Source organism: Artibeus jamaicensis, unplaced genomic scaffold, assembly GCF_021234435.1.
Source record: "Artibeus jamaicensis isolate MK-2021 breed Jamaican fruit bat unplaced genomic scaffold, CSHL_Jam_final contig_388, whole genome shotgun sequence".
In the NCBI taxonomy this organism is placed as follows: domain Eukaryota; kingdom Metazoa; phylum Chordata; class Mammalia; order Chiroptera; family Phyllostomidae; genus Artibeus; species Artibeus jamaicensis.
In genome coordinates this window covers 3,325,731-3,347,228 of record NW_026521813.1, presented here as the reverse complement: position 1 = coordinate 3,347,228, position 21,498 = coordinate 3,325,731, and positions in this window count along the sequence as shown.

The following is a 21,498-nucleotide window of genomic DNA, read 5'->3' as shown; positions in this document are numbered from 1 at the left end:
GAGCAAAAATCAGCCATATGTCACCTACACATGGTTTGAATATAAAGAAACAAATAGGTTAAATGATGAAAAAGGAGAGACCACTTTAACAGTAAACAAACAAAAACCCTGAAATGCTTGTGTTAATTACTAATCAAAGGGTACTTCAGGCACTGCTTTTGTAAGTAGAGATAAGAATATTACTTGTAATAAAATAATTTTATCGCTATAGTAGAAGAATCAGTTCTTGAAGAAGATACAGTAGTACTAAATGTTTATAGACCTAATAATGCCTTCAAGAAATATTAAATAATAACCCAGAAAAATGTAAGGATAAATGGACAATAAATTTAAAAAAACTTCTAAGGTTTTAGTTAATACCTTTTCCTCAATAATTAATAGAACAAATAGGCATTAAATCAATAAGTACAATATAAATTATTTTGAAAATACTATCAATCATTTTTAATATTCAAGTTTATATGGAATATTTACCATGATAGGAGATATTTGAAGTCATAAAACAATTCTCAATATATTTTAGAAGGTTTAAATTATTCAAATCTTCTTCTCTGACTTAAAATAAATTAATTCAATTTAGGGAGGTCTCTAGAAAATCACAGAAATTTAGAGGAAAAAAACTCTTCTAAATAGCTTACGGAAAAAATCATATTCAATATGAAATTTAAAAGTATGTTGAATTAAATGAAAATGAAAGTGCAACACACTCAAATTTGTAAGATACTGCTAGAATATTACTTATGGAAAAATTCACAGTAATTAGTGCCTCTATCAAAAAATAAGAAAGGTACAACATCCATAATCTCAGCTTCAACTTAAAAAATGAAAAAATAAATTTAAATAAGCAGAAGAACAAGGAATAATAAAGGTCAGAAGGGAGAGAGAGGGAGAGAATGTATATTTGATTTCAAGAATGAGACAGGTAAAATCTCTGTGCATTTTAGATATTAAAACAATAGGAAAGAAATATTTTCAACAATTTTTTGATAAGGCATTTGACAACTTAGAAAAATACATCGAAAGACACAAAGCTCACTAAAAAAGATGGAGATAACCTGAGACTCCACATTTTCTGCTAAGTTAATTTGTACATTAAAGTTTTTCCAAAAATTTTTCCAAGAATCCATTGATGAAGTTAACCAAATATTTATATAAGAAACATTATAAATTATACATAAAATGTCTCATTAATATAAAAATAGTGAAATATTATCTTTATTTATTTTAATAGATGAGATTTATCTTGATGTCAAAAGCAATGACTTTACAAAAGAACCAGACTACAGAGCAACATTTCTCCTAAATAAAGATGCAAATACCTAAACACAACATTACATAATTTAAGCCAACAATAAATAAAAATATAACACATTATGACCATGGAACTTTATTCCAAGAACATTACATAATTTAAGCCAACAATAAATAAAAATATAACACATTATGACCATGGAACTTTATTCCAAGAAGGCAAGATTGGCTTAATTACAAATTAATATAATTGATATATTACAAAACTAAAAATTACAACCTTATGATCATCTTATATATTAAAAAAGACATTTTAGAAATCCAACATTTATCTGTGATGAGAATTTTAAGTTACTTAGAAATAAAAATAAATTTCCTTGACCTGATAAAAATCTTGTTAATATTATTCTTACTTAAAAAGCTGAATTTATAGTCCATATACTTAGGAAAAAAGACATGGATTCCACTCTCTCTACTTATATTCAGCATTACATTAGGGAAACTATTGGTAAGTAGTATAGTAATACAAGATGAAGATGAAATACGTCATTTAGATTCAAAAAGAGCCCTGGCTGGTGTAGCTCAGTGGATTGAGCGCGGGCCTGCGAACCAGACAATCGCGGTTCGATTCCCAGTCAGGGCACATACCTGGGTTGCGGACCAGTTCCCTGCAGGCCAGTTCCCAGGGGGGACGTCCCAGTGGGGGATGCACAAGAAGCAACTGTACATTGATGTTTCTCTCCCTCTCTCCTTCCCTTCCCCTCTAGAGATAAATAAATAAAATATTTAAAAAAAAAACAAAAAGAATATTGGGAGAATCCATCCTCATTTGCAGATAACCTGACCTTTTATGTAAAAATGTCATTTATATACAAAATAGAAACTATAACTAATATGTGAATTAAACAGGGTTTGTGTATTCATTAAACAACATGAATATACAAAAATAATCAGAAAATAAAATTATAAAAAGAAATGTGGTTTATAGTATCAAGAAACGATATAAAATATTATGCCTAAATGTGACAAGATATAAAAGATCTACACAGTGCAAACAAAATACTGAGAAAAATTAAGGAAGATCTAAATAAATATTGAGATATATCATATTCATGAGTCAAAAGATGTAACGTTGGTACTTGTCTATCTTCCTAAAATAGATCTATACATCCAGTTTCCTCAGTTAATAGTCCAACAGATCAGTTTGTTGAAATTGAGAAGCTAATTAAAAGAACATAGGGAAATACAAAAGACCTAGATTGTTCATAGCCACAATTGAATATTAGTACAAAGTTGTAGCACTAACAGTGTCTTTTTTCAGACAAATAAAAAATATATAGTCATCAAGACTGTGGGATTTTGGCATATGTGTGTGTGTGTGTATACACAGACATATATATCCAGTTGTGTGTATATGTATATACACATACACATATGTACACACACATATATACACACATATATGCATATATATTCAATTCAGTTCTGTATATGTTGTGAAAATATATGTGTACACACACACAACTTAATTGAATATAAAGTCTAGAAATAGATGCATACATATTTGGCCAAAGGTGAAGAGACAAGTCAATGCAGAAAGGACAGTCTTGTTAAGAAATAGCATTCCAGGAACTAGATATCCACATGTAAAAAAACAGAAACAAAAAAGAAAGCTTTTGATTTTGTATCACACCATGTACAAAAATTAATTTTAAATGGATCACAGAAATAAATATAAAACCTGCATTTATAAAACACTATTTTATGACCTTATATTAGGCAAAGATTTGTTTTTTAGACACAATTCCAAAAGTACCATCCATGATAGAACACATTGATAAAATGAGCTTCATAAAGACTGAAAATTTTTGCTCTTCAAAAGACACAGTTAAAATGAAAGGACAATTCACACCTTGGAGAAAATTTTGTAAATTATAAACCTATTAAAGGACTTTTGTCTAGATATAAAAAATAATGCAATATTCAGTGATAGGTAACAACCTAATTCTAAAAATGGGAAAAATACTTAAAAAGAGAATTCACTAAAAAGAATATACCAATAACAAATTTGAGTATGAAAAGATGGTCAACAGAATTAACAGAATAATGCACCTTAAAACAACAATAATATATACCTTTTTAGAATATATGTAATAAAATAATTTACCATACCAAGTGTTGTGAAGGTGTGGAAAAATTAGACTCCGAAATGTTTACTTGATTGAATTGTATCCAAATACAAATAATTAATTTAACTACATTGAACATAATACATTATTTCAGTAAATTGGCACCACTTCACCACATCCAAAAATAAAAGTAAAAAGACAATTTAACAAAAATATTAATAGTAATAAACACATAAACCTAACATTTTAATAATTAATTTAATCATTTATTAAAATGCCAGATATTTTTATGTATATTAGCACAGTTCAGTACACACAGAAATGGTTTCAAAGCATTTAAAGAAGTTAAGACTTTCTGATTTCTATTCCCAATCAGCATATGATCTATTTATGAAGCAATGTCACTTACGCATGCAATAGGTATTTCAAGTTAATAAACAAAAATAATTGCAATGATATACTTCAAAGAAAGGAGAAATCTATTTGGTTGAAGGAATCAGGGATGGATTTACAGACTAGAGAGAGATGAATTCAGTTTTGATCATTCGTAGGGTTTGAATAAGTTAATGGGGAATGTGAGAATAAAATATTATTGCTCTTGTTGGGAACTAACATAATATTTTATAGCTATGAATTCTCATAAGTTACATAGCTTCCTTTTTATTACTCAATAAACTATAAATATAATTGGCATAGGGTGAAGTATAAAGAGACTGAATAAATCATATAGATAAGCATTAAATCTACTAAAATGGTTCAAACACAGAAAAGAATTCAAACATACAATTAAATGTATAAGGTATTTTTATATTAAATGCTTTCATCCAACAAACATTTTTAGCACATTCTATGAGCTGAGTACTTTAGAAGTACCAGAGATGGCTTGAATTAAATTTATTTGTTGCTTTGATATATAGTTATATGTTGTTACATTATATTTAATTTATATCCAGGAAAATGTGTTTTCAGAAATATAAAAATATAGACCACCAAAGGTTCAGTGGTAAGATAATGTGCTGAGGTTTGAAGTATGCTAAGTTTTATATAAGGTGCTAGACACTCACATTATTTTTTTTCTAGAACTGCTTTTTTTCAAATTTCCAATGATTGCATATGTACTTAGAAATAAAACACCCAGGGTGATTTTTAACCAATCATTTTATTTAATCTGTGGAACTTGAAAAAAAAGCATTTCTAGAAAAAATATTAATGTGAGACAGATAAATGTTCACCTGAAACTAATATGGTATGTCAACTGTAATTAAAAATATAAATTTTAGAATAGCTTCCAGATAACAGCTTGAGAGACAGGATACAGGATTGTGTCTCTCACTTAAAGAAAATATGGGGGGGTGGAGATACTTTGGAAACAAAGATAAAGAATTCTGTTCTGGTCCAGTTGAGTATTAGGTGCTAAAGAACCTTCAGGTAAAAACATGTGAGGGGGGACCAAAAATATAGAATTTACTTATTAAAAATTGTGTATTTATTCTTACATATTTAAACTTCAGTCACCTTCAAAGTATTCTCCATTTGATGCAATACACCTATGGAGGTATTTTTCTCCACTGCTCAAAACATGTTTGAACTCGTCAACTTTGGGACTTACTTTTTTCTGACTTTGTGTACTTATGCATGCGTATCTCTTTTTATTGGATATTTTACACTGCATTGACTATACCATACCACATTCCAACAAACAATTTAGACATCTATGTATGATAAGATAAATATTCATTATCCATTTTTCATTTTAATCTTGTATATTATGTATTTGCACATTTAGTGCCAGGGTTGCAGTACTGTTGTTTACCATCTTGTTGTAATCAAACCTACTAATATCTAGCCATCTTTTCACAAGCTATGGAGAGCATGTTTTATTTGGCTACAAATGCTATTTGAAATTTTATGAACTGGAGTATTATCTGAAATATATCTCCTCAAAAATTTAGTGTTCATTTTTAGGATTTTAGACATATTCTTCCTAACTATTATTGCTAAAGTCATCTTTTCAAATAAGTTAGCTGAAGAGACCATTTAGAATAGGCCTGCACATTTTTTTCACAATAGGTGTAGTTTTTTTCTCTTCCATTTACACAAATAAAAAGCTTGCAAGTTTTTAGGGGAAAAATGTTAGAATTATAACATAAAATAATTAGCAAAATAGCAGATAGTAGGAACTAACTTTAAAGAGATGAAGAGACCAGGAGAAGGCCATGCAGGGGCAAAAAGATGAAGACAATAAATTGGGAAAATATAAGAAAAAAGCATCATGATAAATTGTCTTTCAAATATAGGAATTTTGGTATTAAATCTTCTGGATGCTTTGTGTACATTTACCACCTAAGAAGCTTGAACAGATATAAAAATGATCAGGAAAGGAAGATGAGGAAAAAATTAAGTTCACATCTCTTCCCACAGATTTAATAACTACTCAATAATTTGATTAGCCTACTAAGATTAAAAATACCTTGAAAACTAAGCTCCTTGCTTATGTAGTGCCTTGGAATCAGGAACTTACAACAATCTCACCATTTGCCAAATTTTTTAAATTATACTTTATTGATTATGTATTACAGTTGTCTTAAGTTTTTTCATTTCCCCCCCTCCACAGAGCACCCACCACTTTCTCAGGCAATCTGCACACCATTGTTGATGTCCATGGGTCATGCATAGGCTCTTTGGCTACTCCATTTCCTATGCTGTACTTTACATCCCTATGGCTATTCTGTAGCTACCTATTTGTACTTCTTAATCCCCTCATCTCTCACCCGCTGTCCCCCATACCCCCATTGCACCTGGCAACCATCAAAACACTCTCCATATCCATGATTCTGTCTCTGTTGTTCTTGTTGGCTTAGTTTGTTTTTTAGATTCAGTTGTTGATAGATATGTATTTTTGCCATTTTATTGTTCATAGTTTTCATCCTTTTTTTCTTAACATTTCACATAATAATGGTTTGGTGATGATGAACTCCTTTAGTTTTTTTCTTGTCTGGGAAGCTCTTTATCTGTCCTTCAATTCTAAATGATAGCTTTACTGGGTAGAGCAAACTTGGCTGTAGGTCCCTGCTTTTCATGACTTTGAATATATCTTGCCAATCTCTTCTACCCTGCAAAGTTAAAAAGGGGAGGGATTTGGAAGAACAAGTATGAAGGACACAAGGACAAGAACTAAGGAGGGTAGAAATGGGAGGGAGGTGGGGTGCATGGGGGAGGGGTGGGCTGGAATGGGAGAAATAAACAGAAAACTGTACTTGAAAAATAACTAAATAAAAATTAAATAAATAAATAAATAAATAAATAAATAAATAAATAGAAAAATCAGCTGACAGTCATAGGAGAACTCTCCTCCAGGCAAAGAACTTCTTTTATCACACTACTTTTAAGATTTTCTTTTTATCTTTAAACTTTGGTATTTTAATTATGATATGTCTTAGAGTGGGCCTCTCTTCATCCATCCTGTCTGAGATTCTCTGTGCTTCCTGGACTTGCATGTCTATTTCCTTCACCAAATTTAGAGAAGTTTTCTTTTATTATTTTTTCAAATAGATTTCCAGTTTCTTGCTCTTTCCTTTCTCCTTCTGGCATCCCTATGATGCATATGTTGGACCTCTTGAAATTGTCCCAGAGGCTGCTTATAGTATCCTCACTTTTTAATTATTTTTTCTTCCTGTTCTGATTGGTTGTTTTTTGTTTCTTTATGTTCCAAATCATTGATTTGATTCTCAGCTTCAACCATTCTACTGTTGTTTCTCTGTAAATTGTTCTTCATTTTGATTAGTGTATCCTTTGTTTTTGACTGGATCTTTTTATTTCTGTTGAGGTCCTCACTAAGTTCCCTGAGCATCCTTATAACCAGTGTTTTGAACTTTGTCTCTGATAGATTGCTTATTTCCATTTTGTTTAGCTCTTTTTCTGAAGTTTTGATCTGTTCTTTCATGTCAGCCATGTTTCTTTGTCTCCCTGGTTTAGCACCCTCCCTGTATTTGTTTCTGTGTATTAGGTAGATCTGCTTTGACCCTGTGTCTTGGTAGTGTGGCCTAATGTATCAGGTATCTTGTAGGATCCAGTGCACAACCTCCCCTTATCACCTGAGCTGGGTACTCAAGGTGCACTCTTCAGGTGGGTGGAGTACACCCTCCTCTTGTGGTTGGGTGGGGCAGAGTGTCTGAGGATCTCCATGGTGGGTCAAGCAGTGTTAGCCATGTTGATAGAGTCCCAGGTATCAACTTGCTGGATCTTTGGCTCTGTGTAGGGCTTTAGAAAAGGAACCATGGCCTCTGCTTGCCTTGTTTCCAGACATTTCAGTTTCTCCCTGTATGTCAGTGATGCCTTTCAAGCTAATACTCCTGTGCTGGAGCTCAGAGGTAGTGAGATTGAGTAGGTGATCCCCTATGTGCTTTAAGCTCCAGCAGTTTCTTTCATTGACTCAATCCATGCTGATTTTTGCAGCCAGAAGTTGCGGGGACTTTTCTTCCTGGTATTCCAGTTCCAACCTTGAGCTGTAGGTTCTGGTGGGACTCCTCACTCCCGAAATACACCTTCTGAATTTTAATCCACTACACATGGGTGTGGGACCAGCCCATTTCTCACCTGTATCCATCCTACTAGTCTGAATGGATGTGGTTTCTTAATTCCGTAGTTGTCAGACTTCAATTCAACTTGATTTCTGATGGTTCTGAGTGATGGTTCTATATTTTAGTTGTAATTTTTCTGTGGTATGCAAAGAATGCAAGCCATGTCTGACTATACTGCCATCTTGACCAGTAGTATCTCGTAGCCATTTACCTTTAAATTTATTTAACTTTTTACTAGTTAACCAGCAATAATTATTTTGAAATTAATTTTTTTTCAAATTATGAGTTTGCGCTAAGGTAAAACATTAATGACACTTCAAGAAAGAGGTCTTTATGCTTATTCTTGGAATGGTAACAGGAAAACACACATCAAAGCCATTATGTACTGCGAATAATGCTTCCTCAGAGTTAAAAGGTCAGGAAAGGACATCTAATCCATCAGAATGCATTTCAAAAGTCTTTAACAAAGTCAGTGAAAGAAGAAATAGGCAGATTGAAGGAAAATACATATGATCTGACAGGGGGGAGGAGTGGGAGAGGGGAGAGGGGGGGGGGGGGGGGGGGTTGGAGGGGGGGGGGGGGGGGATGGGAGAAATAGATAAAAAAAATGTAGCTAAAATTTAGGAAAGAACCTGGAGAAATTCACTGGCCTGAGGTCTCATCAGTGCTTGCTCATGAATGTGAGGATAGGAAGTGGGGAAAAAGCATCCTATCTTTTCCTACCTAAAAACATTAGTTAGATCAGCAACAACAGATAAGAGACGGTGCCTGTGAGATTTGTCAGAGAGCAGAATTTTGTAGAAGGGAGAAAGAGGTGCACCCTGCACTAAGCTGATGTATTAGGTTCACTAAACGCATTTCACAAGATTCATAGGCAACTGCATATTCTTGAATCGAGAACTGGATTCATTTACAACTTGACAGCCTACATAATTAGAAAAGATAGTTCCCATACTTTCTATGTAATTTAGTTTGTAAACAACAACAAAAACTTGCTTTCTTTAATGATGTGTATAAGAAAATATATTTCTTTAAATATGATTAATTGTGAGGTACTATTTCATATAGCAAGAAATAACTTTTGACCTAGTGTGAGCAGAATGTACAGCAAGTGAAGGGGAAAACAATGAACTAAAAATCAGGAGACTGGGGATTTCATCTTGTGGTTGCCGTTAATTAGCTGTCTGAACAAGAGCATCTCTGTGTCTCTCGATATGAATTTTTTCATCTGTGAAATGAAGCAGTTGTTTATCCCCAAAGCCCTTTATAGTGCTAAATATATATATACACTGCATTATCTTTTCTGGCAGTGTAGGTAGTATATCCCAACCTATCCATGTGTACTCTTCTGTGTTTTTGCAAGTATGTATGCTCTAGTAACCTTGACTGGCAATGTTTATAAGTATAGTCTATGTGATAGAAGGACTCAAGGTGACTTGTTCAAGAAAATCCCTGCTAGTGCCAATTAGCAAAGGCCCCAATCAATGAAGTACCCTGGTCATACTGTGATGCCAAGGATTCCTTGAGTTGTGTTTCCGTGGATGTCTGTTTGACTAAGAATAAGGTGTGTACACAGTAAAATAATCAGTTAAAATTTCAATAACAATCAGATAAAGTATATTCTTTTAAGAGAAAAAATTATAGCTTATGTTGCTTCTTCAACTGTATTTTTATAATAGAGATAGAAAAGAAAGAAAAAAATCAGTGAATTATGGAGATAATAAATTAGCACCCATAAAGTTAATAGTTATATTAGAATGCATAACTATGTTTAGATCTTAATATCCCTACCTAATAAACAATAGCTGAGAGAAATAGTAATGTATGTATTATATGTATATAATCCATATATAATATATATTCCCATATAAAATGACTTTATATAATGTCTATTTATAATGTGTATATTTATTTTAAATGTGTGAATATGTATACATATATATACATATATATATATGATGAGTATATTACAAAGAACTGGAGACACTATAATTGCCATAGATAACTCCATTGACCATGTGATTCTAAGTCTCAAAATCACTAGTATGTCTATGCCATGATATCTAGTGGAAATATTGATATATAGTAATTATATTTTAATAAATGTGTTCAATGTGTTTAATGATCTGTAACAAAATAGTGGCAAAATCGCTTTTTAATAATATCTCTGAAATATAATAAAAATAATCAAGTCTTACCCTCTTTCTATTAACTCATTTATCTAAGGAACATTGATTAAGAGCAAGGTAATGAATTTGAAACCAATGTAAACTTTATCCTGTTATGTAGTTACAAAATTTATTACTGGAACTTTAAAAGCTTTTTTTGAAAAGGCTTTTTTTTTGTTTAAAAAAAAACATCAGGGGAGAATATGGGTAAGTCAGTGATAAACCTTCCTGTCCTTTATGAGGAATGATAGGCTAATACTGGGTCAGTGGTGGCACAGAATTCAAAGGTACTGTATGAAAGAGTGAACAGTTCATACGGTCCAATCCTTTACAACTTGTTGTCTTTGGACCAACCAGAGCAAGTTGTTGCTTCCCTTTTTTCTCCATTTTGATTCTGCTTCTCTCCTAGGATTTCTGTAATATAATTTAGAACATTTACCACTCTGAAATACAATTTTAAAAATACTGACCCAACCCAAGTCAATTACAGATGAATTAATCAATTTCGAGAGAATTAAAGACTTTCTAAAATTAGTTTATTAGCAGCAGAGTTGGAATCTTGGTCTCATGATTTCAAATGCGGCAATTATCTTTTTGACTTTGGACAATCATGTTTTACCGTTTTTGTAGATTAAAATCAAGATTATTTTAATGTGATTTTCTTGGGTATTTAAAATCTTGAGTTTATTTAGGAAGTTAAAACCCATGTAATGTTTATAGAAATTAGGTTTATGTTTAGAAGATAAAATTAGCCAAGCGAAAATGGAGAAGCTAGGGTTTTCAGCAATTAGAAGCAGATCCAATAGTTTGGAAACCTTCACTGAACAGATGTGGAGTAAGCACTAAATGGCAGGTACAGGTGTAGCTATTCATCAGAACCCAAATGTGCAATGTGGCACCTTGACCTAGGATCATGTGAGAAAAAATTCTCCATATAATTACCTAGCAAAAGTTCCAAGGCAAATAACAATTAAAGCACCTTTGCCTTACCCAGACCTAATGCACAGCGTCAATTAATTGACACACGAGAGCCTAAAAGAAAAAAGTAAATGCACAATAGGTCATCTAAATTTCTAGCAGGGTACATCTATGTAAAGTTCACAATTTGAAGGGACAGAGAGAAGCATAAATAAATATTTAGAAGATGAATAAAATAAATTAACAAAACCAATGCCATAGATTTAACAACAATAACAAAATGACAGGTTAACTCCCTAGAATCCTTGTTTGTTGGCCTTTGGACAACTTAGCACAATCTAGAGTCTACCATAGTGCTTCTCAGGGTTTATGCCCAGAAATGTTGGCACATAAAGACTTAACCCATGTAACATACATTTGATTAGACCACTGAGACTGAAATTTCTGCCTTTTATGGTATTCAACATGAAATCGGATATAATTAAAAACTGGCCTTATGAACATATATTCAGAACTAAGTAGGTGACAATATCCACTATAAAAATTTTAACACTTTATTGTGAAATAATCTTATAAAAATCACAAGAGGTAAAGTCAGAATAAATGAGACCGATGCATCTGTTTTCATACAGGGACATTATATTAAAAGTGACTGGAATATCCATAGCATGATGGCTTGGAAGGGATATGCCAAATCTTGCCTCTATGACTTTCATTTTGCTTTCAAATCTAATTCATTCATAAGGGGCCAATTCTCAGCATGACACGCTATGTGTCACTTGGATTGTCTCCCTGTTCAGCCTTTGATTTGATTCATGTTTTAGTTCTGTGGAGACAGAAGCCTATAAGTACAAATTGAAAGATCTGTTTTCTAAAACCTTGTTTGCAACACAGTGTAGCAAATACTGCACTGTTTGGTACTTAAGCAAGACAATATAATATTAGAATAAGAAATTTCTCCTGACTTTTCCCTAAAACAAGCTCTCTTCTAAGGTGACAGCTTTCAGAACTGTCAGGACATATATAATGGGGTACTGGTGTCTGACAGGCTATGGTGCCACCATGGAAGTGTGGTAGCCATGCGATATCAGAGATGAGTCAGACACTGTGGGTGATGACTGACCAGAGTTCTGTCTGAGGAGGCAGAAAACATTTCTTGGCATCTCTGGAAGCTCTTTGAGGATGTTGCGTTGAGGATACACATAAACAATTTAAAGCAATATCCTATAAAATATGGGTTATTAATCTTGATAGAACACCATTTAATTTACTGGATGTTAATGACTAGAGAACATTGCTTTTCAAATAATTTAATTTTTAAAGGAAATCTTTACATCTCCCTATATCAAATACTCAACTTACATGACATCTTACTATCTTTAGTCTTATGTGACAACTGGTTCTTCAGCAGCCTTTCCACCTGAAGTCCCGCAGAACTCACCTGTTGTTGAGTAGTTCACGAGAGCATGACAGTGTAAAGGCTTCCATGGGATCTCGGGCCGCAATTTGAAATGTTACACTTTGGTTACTCTGGGCTTTAAGACTATGGGACTAACCTCCCAGAGTCTTTGCCCTAAGAAGGTCAGACATGCCTTCCTGGAACTGCTCACCAGGGGACTCAGCATCGCAGTCGATGCCTCTTTTTTGGTAGAAATGGGCAGTTTTAATTTTTTTAGCAAGTTCACATTCCTGGGACTGCAGACACATTTACTAAATTCGGTCACTATTTGAAATACTTAAATTGTTCCAGGAGGGAATACTAATGCCATTAAATGCTGATGACTGAGAGAAAATTACCATTCATGAAAATAGTAAAACTTTTAAAAAAGAAACTCTAGTATTATACTCAAGGAGTTATTATTAAATTTTATTTAATTTGCTCCCAAAATTATCACCATCTCAGTTTCTATGTAAAACATACTGACAATACCCATTGGAAACTGAACATTAGTAGCTACTACAATACTATAGTTTTTGTATGTACTTATATGACCTAAATTTAAGGTTAACAAGATTCAGTTATATGTGTCATTAAACTTGTTTATGCCCGTTGAAGTTGTTATAGTATTTAATTGGTCATACAAACTAATGAACTATAAAGAAGAAAAATTGAGTTTTTGGTATTAAAATGTTTTGAATTTGATAAAAGTGAGTTGCTAAAATAACCAAATGAATGGGAATAACTAAGAAAATGATGAAAAAATTAAAGGTATTCTGCATTCAGTTTGTTTCATAAGTTAATTATTAACTTTTTAAAAAAAAAGATATTATAACTTGAAATCATAGACTTCAATTCTGGAAGTTACGTGTGTTCTGTAAGAAAGAATAAATCCTCAGAAAAACTATCCCAAATTAAGACTATATCCTCACACATATAGGTTGGTTAATAAGTGGTAATTTAATATATTTTAAATCTAAATAACAATGTCATGTATTTTTACATTATTTTATTTTTGTCCTTAGTAACACTTTTACATTCAAAAGTAAAATTTTTTTCTTATTTTTTAAACTAAAACACTAAAAATCAATTGCAATGAAACTGTTTACACTCATTGTTTCAGTTACAGAAATTATTTAATAAGCAGAGGATGAAGCCTAATATTATTTTTCAGTGCATGTAGAATGATTCTGAAGGAAAACAATAGATGGATGTATCATTATGTAAATCTAATCATAAAGAAATACACTGCTTATGTTTTAGTAACTGAAAAATACAATCAGTGGTGCAGTAAGTGAAAAACCAATAAAAGCACAGAACAAATGCTTGTTTTAAGATTCCATAGGTTATTTTGAGATCCCAGAATAAATGAATAATCTTATAATAATGCACTGGAAATACTTTAATACCATATAATAAAGTTGAAACCAAATAGGTTTCATGTAGCTTTTAATACATATTTCTTGCCTGAGTGATACTGGCTGTGATATCCTCCACTCCCTACAGCACATAATTTTTTTCATTAAGCATGTTCCAAAGCATGACAGGAAAGTGATCGGGAAAAGATCTCGAGTGAGTTTTCCATATACCAAACAACTCTATGCATAATGATATGACAAAGTGGTTTGAGATCGTTAAGCAGATATTGGAAGACAAATCCTTCTCAATATTTTTGCTGTGGACTTTTAACCCCCTGGAACATTTGGTTCCAGTTTGGAAAGAATACAAAATATAGCATCTCTTTTGTCTGAAATCATTGCACCCACCCAGTCATGTTTTGGTTGACTGACTCATAATTTGACAGAGTTTGAGTGGGATATTTGTAGAAAATCTGGGACAGGAATGCAGATGGTGATGATGAGGCTCCTAAAAATGTGAATGATTAACACACTGCTGGGGATGCAAAAGTCTTTCTCTTTCATCTCAAGCAAAACTATTACACAAAACACAAAATAATCTCCACAATCATAACATGTTACATTTTCTTTTCACAGGCAGATAACTCTTAAGTAAATGTTCTATAACAACACTTTGTATCTGTTCAAATTATTACACATGTGTTAAAGAAAAACATAAAATTGAGAAATTGTATCAGTTTAACAATTTTATCTATTCCATTTTACTATTTTACAAAGAATTTTCTTTGCCAAACAGCATAATATTGTAAATGTTAGGGAAATTTGACAAAAATACTTTCTTTTATACATTGGGAAATAATAAGATATATATACCTTGGTCCCTTCACCCAGAGCTCCTGTATTAAAAATACAGGAACTAGGAGAATCTTTTGTTCTCATCTTAACTCTTTGACACCCTTCATGACAATTTTCTGAATGATAAGAGCATCCAACCCCAAGCTTTTAAGTCCTTTGGAATTTCATGGGCCACGGACATGTTTTTTTGTTTTGATAAGGTAACTCCAGGTGGGTTCCTGGATGGGGACTGCTCACCAGCAAGACAAAACCATGACTATAAGCTTGGGACTTTAAGCCCAACCCCATCCTCCATTCTATAGAGAGGAAGGGGGCTAAAAATGGAGTTAATAATTGATCATACCACTTGATGGAGCCTCCATAAAAATTCCAGCAGTACCAGATCGGGGAGCAGCCTGGTTAGTGAACACATCTGCATACTGGGAAAGAGGTGCATCTCAATTCAATGGGAGCAGAATCTCTTGCACTCCAGACCCCTGCAGATCTCACCCTATTCATGTCTTTATTGGGCTGCTCATCTGTATTCATCATATCATAAACCAGTAAACAGAAGTGTTTCTCTGAATTCTGTGAGTCATTCTAGCAAGTGATGGAAATGAAAGAGAGGATCATGAGAATCCAATTTATAGCCAGCAAGTCAGAAATACAGATGACAAGCTGAGGCTCTGATTAATAATAATATTTCTTATTAGTTCACAATATATAAATGTAATTTTTAAACCATCTTAATATCTATAATATTACATTGTTTGGCAAATAAATCATTTATAAAATAGAAGAGAAATAGAACATACGTAACTGATAAAATTTAGTCAGTCTTGTGGGACTAAGCCCTTAACTTATAGAATGTTACTAAATTCATGTTGATACTGTCAAAATTGAATTGATATAAAGGACACCTAGCTGGTATCACAGAGAATTGCTTGGTGTGGGGAAAACAAACAAACAAACCAAAAAAAGCACATTTGGTCAGCAGTGCAAGGATTCTTTACTTGACCAGACTTTCAACAGGCTTCCGAAACTTCTCCCAGGCCTCTCTGTGCACTTCCTTGTAAATTTTAATTTTAACAAGGGCCCTGCTAAGTCAATTTAACCAGAGTACCCCACTTCCATATCTGATTACCTTGATATGGGACCAGGCTCTTCATGTTCCACCATCTCCTGTCCTGGCTTCAGCAAGATTCCTGTTAGTTTGACTTAGTCATAATTTCCTTACTCTTGATATTTCTTCTTCTAGTAATTTCTTCTTCTAGTAATTTTTCATTCAATGATCCCCACTCTGCTCCTTGGCTATAAATTCCCACTTGCCAATGCTGTGTATTCAGTGTTGAACCTAATCTTTCTCCCAGGGTAAAATCCCATTGTAGTGGCCTCTGTACTTCTCACAGCGGTGCCGAATAATGTCTGCCTTACCATCTTCAACAGCGTCATTAAAGACTGTCAGCAGTGAAGTGATCTCTGTGAGTAGTAAAGGAGAAACATGCAGGAGTGTTTTGTTCCTTCACATACTTCTACAGGTGAATCAAGTGTCTGTAATTACAATGATTTAAATGTTGTCTAAGTTCATAAATGTTCTAAAGGCTTGAAACTGTACCAAAATGATAGATAGGCCATGAAAAATTCTATATTAAAAGAGTTAGTATCTATTAACCAGTCACCACAATAAAAGTAATGTAAAAGTGTTAGTGCATTGGCTTCTGTAACAATCCAAGCATTCAAAAAAGATTTTAAAATACTTAGGGAATGCCATTGAAGAAAATATGTATGCAGTCCACACTGAGTGGACATAAAAAAGTTAAGTAGCCAAGTTCTAGGCTATTACATCTACATTGTTGGTAGGGTGCATGCCTTATAGTGCCCTTAATCAAGTGACGTAGCATCAGTTACCTCTGGCCAGTAGGGAAGACTTCTTTGTCCAGGTAACTTCTAAGGCATTTTCTTCCTACCACTCTTAACTCAAATCCCTCCTACTACTGCATCAATGTTGAGCAAAGACAGGATGTAGAGCAGACATTTAGCACACACACAAAAATGAATCCATTTCTGCACATCCAGCAGATGTTGGTGAAATCTTGATGAAAGTACCCTGAAGGAGAGAGCAAACTAATAATTCTTCATCATGCAGATCCAATTAGAAAAGCAGTAGCTAGAGATTTGATTAGTGTTTAATGAAAATTCCACTTTAATCTTCCTTAAATGATAAGCAGCTGACTTTTAACAATTGTCTCTTATGAGGTGGGGAGAATTAATAATGACAATATGGAAAGAACTCCAACAAATCACTAGAAGAAATCATCCAGTAGGTGAACATCAAATGATTTGAACTAAATAGGAGCAGAAAATATATATTAAAATGTGTTAAATCTTATTAGCAATCAGAAAAGCAAGAGGGGAAAAGAGACATGTTGAGATACAGATTTATACCCATTAAAGGTAAAAATAATGTAAAAGAAGGCAACCAATACTTAGTAATGGTTTTGGAAAAATGAAAACTCTCATAGCCTGTTGGGAAGAAGAAAAATTAGTGCAAGCACTGTAGAATGTGTTAAAGAACATCCAAGAGAATTTAAAATGTTTTATAAGTAATAATAGCTTACAGTTCTAGATATATCCCCTGCATAAGTGTTTACGAACATGCAGTAGAAATGTTTACAGGCATGTTTATTGGATTGCTAAGAGCAGTCCAACATTTTGGATTGCTATCTGATAGGATGTAGGTATATAAAGAGAACTTTGTTAATAAATTGAATTATAACCCAGCAACTAAAATGAGTAAATGAAAACCCTCTGTATCAGTATGGATATAAATTCCTAAAGATAGATGAGACAGCTGCAGCTAAATAATAATCATAATTTATATAAGCCTAAAGAAAAATCTTACAACATTATTTATATAATTAGATACATTAATAATATAGTTGAAAAGAGAAGAATGAAATTGAACCAAGGGGGTTAATGAAGAAAATTTCTATTTTTCTTATTTAATTAAAAATATGTAGCTAATATAACATATTCACTCATGGAATTTTGCATAACTAGTGAATTATGTATATAGAGAGATATGTTTTATTTCAAAATGAAAATATTTAATATATTATATTTAGATCAAGTACTGTAACTTGCTGAAAATGGTGAAAATCTGGAGACAATAAAGTAAAAGGAAAGATAGTTTTAGTTATGCATATTGACAAAAGGGAGTTTATGTAGAAAGGGAAATTTACTCAACTCCTCGGACTTTGTGATATTTGATGAAATCGGAATACTCATGAGGACATGTCTGCTGCACGTCGAAGTAGAGAAGTCATCTGAAAGAGGAACTCTTTGTGATTTTTTTGAGGGGTGTATTATGTACTGAACCAGCAGCTCTCCTTTTACAAAACATTTTTCAGTGAAAGACCAACTTATAGACAAACTATGATTATTCAGATTTGGACAAGTGGTCGACCATCTCACCAAAAAACAAAATAAAATAAAATAAGTAAGCCTATCACCTAAGATAACAGCAGACAATTTTGTTGCCAGTTAACTTTTTTACACAACCTATAGCTTAACAGCTTTCCTACACCTGCATACTTTTCTGATGAACTAGGCGACATTATTAACAAATGTATTTCCTTAGATTACGTGATTGAATGTGTCAATCTCAAAGATCTGTATAATCCCCTAAAACAATCTTTTGCAAATGACCAATAATTTATGATACAAAATTATGAATGTGTAAAAAAGTACAAGATTGGCAAATTTGCTTTCATACAATATAATAAGGGTATGAAAAGTTTATTGATATCGTTGAAGATTTCACATTGCACTAATATTTAAGAAACTATCACTTGCCCAGTTTTGATGTAGTATCAAAGAATATCTATAATTATTTGAAAAGCTTGTAAAATATTCCTCACAACTTTTCTAATTTTACATAATTCAACCAAGTGACACTTCACAACAGATCGAATGCAAAAGGAGATATAAGGAAGTATTCAACTGCCTTCTATTAAGACAGAAATTAGATTTGCCACATTATAAATGATACCACTATTATCACAAATATTTTGTTTTTTAAAAATTATTGTTAATTAAAAATGTTATTCATCCTTATACATAACAGGTTTCTTGTGATTTAAAATAAAATAATACACGAGTAATTTAAACATTAAAAGAAGATATTTAGTGCATATAGAAACAGCTACTACATAGTAGAAAAATAATACCACCTCCAAAAACTATTAAAGATGCAAATAAATATTTGCACATTTTGAATTTGAAAACTAATATCCTAGATCATTTCTCGGGCAGTGCCCTCAATTCACTAATGAACAAAATAACTTTTACATGCTATTAAGCTGTGAATTATTAGAAGTGTTGTTTATTTAATCATAAATACACATTTCAAATCTTTAATATGGAAATAGTCACAGTTATGAAAAAGATATTTTAAATTTCCTTAGATTTTAAACTAACTTTTAATCAAATTTTGCTTATATGTTAAACATTGATATTGATAACTGATTGCATTAGGAATATGTATATATGAAGTATCTGTACTGATATTTAATCAATCAGATAGTCCTATTCAATTTCTGTTATAGAAATTTTGTTAATTATTTCAATCCAAAGAAAGATTTGAAACTGACAAGTAGCAGGTATGGTATTAGGTTATTTAATAACAAAGCTTGCAATTTAAATTCTGTAATTCCAGTTTCATAACATATTTACCCACAATTTCTAAGGATCTGTATTGTGAATTAAGACAAAGCTTGATTAATTACATTATATTTGCCTTGATAGAGAAAAGATTTTCCACAGTTTCCTCCTTGCCTCAAGAGACTGTCAGTAAGTCGCCCTGGCTGGTGTAGCTCAGTGGATTGAGCGCGGGTCTGCGAACCACACGATCGCGGTTCGATTCCCAGTCAGGGCACATGCCTGGGTTGCAGGCCTGTTCCCTGCAGGCCAGTTCCCAGCAGGGGACGCACAAAAGGCAACCATACATTGATGTTTCTCTCCCTCTCTCCTTCCCCTACTTCCCCTCTAAAGATAAATAAATAATAAAATATTTAAAAAAAAAAGAGACTGTCAGTAAGTCAATGAAATTAATTTATTTATGACATATAACTCTGAAGAATAAGAGCTGAACGACATTATTGAATCTTCTCATCCACATGACTTTTTAAAGTCACCTATCTTTATAGAGTGACAAAAATATTACTGCAGTAAAATGATTTATTCTATTGCACTGTTGGTCAGCTCACAACACAGCAATCCTGGTACAGAAATGCAGGAAAAAAAACAGAATTATAGGAAATCAAAGTTGTAGTTAAGTGTCTGTGTGTGTGTGTGTGTGTGTGTGTGTGTGTGTGTGTATGAAAAGTACCATATATTTCAGGAAATATACTAGACAAGGCAGGACTCAAAAATATTGTGAGATGCATTAATATCCAGAATTATTTATAGAACTTGTGGGAAATCATATCTTTAAACCCATTTTACTTGTGTCAGCTCATCTTTTTCCACCTCAGTGTCTTTAAACGCACACATTTCCTGTACTGGTTTTACATTCTCATTTCCTGAGGATCAACTGTGGTATTCTAGAAAAATGGAAATGTGTTTTTGAGTGATTATACAAAAGATGTGACAATAAATGTAGACATCTACATACTTTCTGGAAGTAAAATAATATAAATTTACCTTTATACTTACCAAAGTTGAAAAATTTGTATCAAATTAAAGTGAAAAATCTATATTTTATTGAAGATATGTTCAATTGCTCAGAAGTTAAGGTTGAAATTACTTTATTCATTTTTCTCTTCTCATTCCTTCTCATTTTGCCTTCCCACTTTAATGTTTAGTATCATTTATAAATTACCAAAGTAGAAAATGTTATAAAACAGACACGTGCCATTTTAATATATTTTTTCTAGTAACTTATTTGTACGGTGTACAATATCACTACGAAAATTGAAAATGAGAATCATAAAAGAAAGGGTAGAAAAATTACCATTCAGAGAAAAGAAATAAGTTGATAGGATGTAAAAATATTAAGTGCCTATCCTGACTAGGATTATTTGCTTTTACAAATAATTATTTTTTCAAAATATCAAGGCATCACCACTAAAAAAGACCACCCTTCTTGGGAAAGCCAATCCATTATATAAACTTGCAATTCCCCTGCCATTTCACAATGCTTGATAATTAGAAAATAAGGATGGCATTTTGTATTTTTGCTAGTAACGTAAAATGATTTGAAATGGTTGTTTACTTTATTTTTCATGAGTATGAAGAAATGACTAGTCGAAATGAAATGATTATTCTCTTCACACAAGAAGCCACTATAAGAAAGAGAATACATAATGTATTTGTCTTGTAGTAACATAGCCGGACCCCCACTGAGACACCCTTGCTCTCTTGCCCTTTTTCCTAGTGTTCCTAGCTAATTTAGGCAAAGCAAACCTGTTACACTGCCCCAAAGCAGGATGGAGATGCCTTCACCTTTGCTGTCATCCATTTCCCATCTCTTAACAAACTTTCAAGGGTATCTTTTAGCTTTCTTGTCCCATTAAATTATTAAAAGGTCATTATTAAAAAATATAATTAAATACCTACCCCAGCCCTATGCAATGTCAATATTTCAACAAATATTTAATGACTGTTCAACAAGGCAAGTGCTGGTTTTGCTAATCAGCTAAATATAGATGCCATACAGATACAACATAAAGCATGAAACATAAAATATAGACCATCCCATCCCAAAAGTCCTAATCTCAGAGTGGACGGAGATTCATTTCAAAGAAAGAATGAGTGTTACAT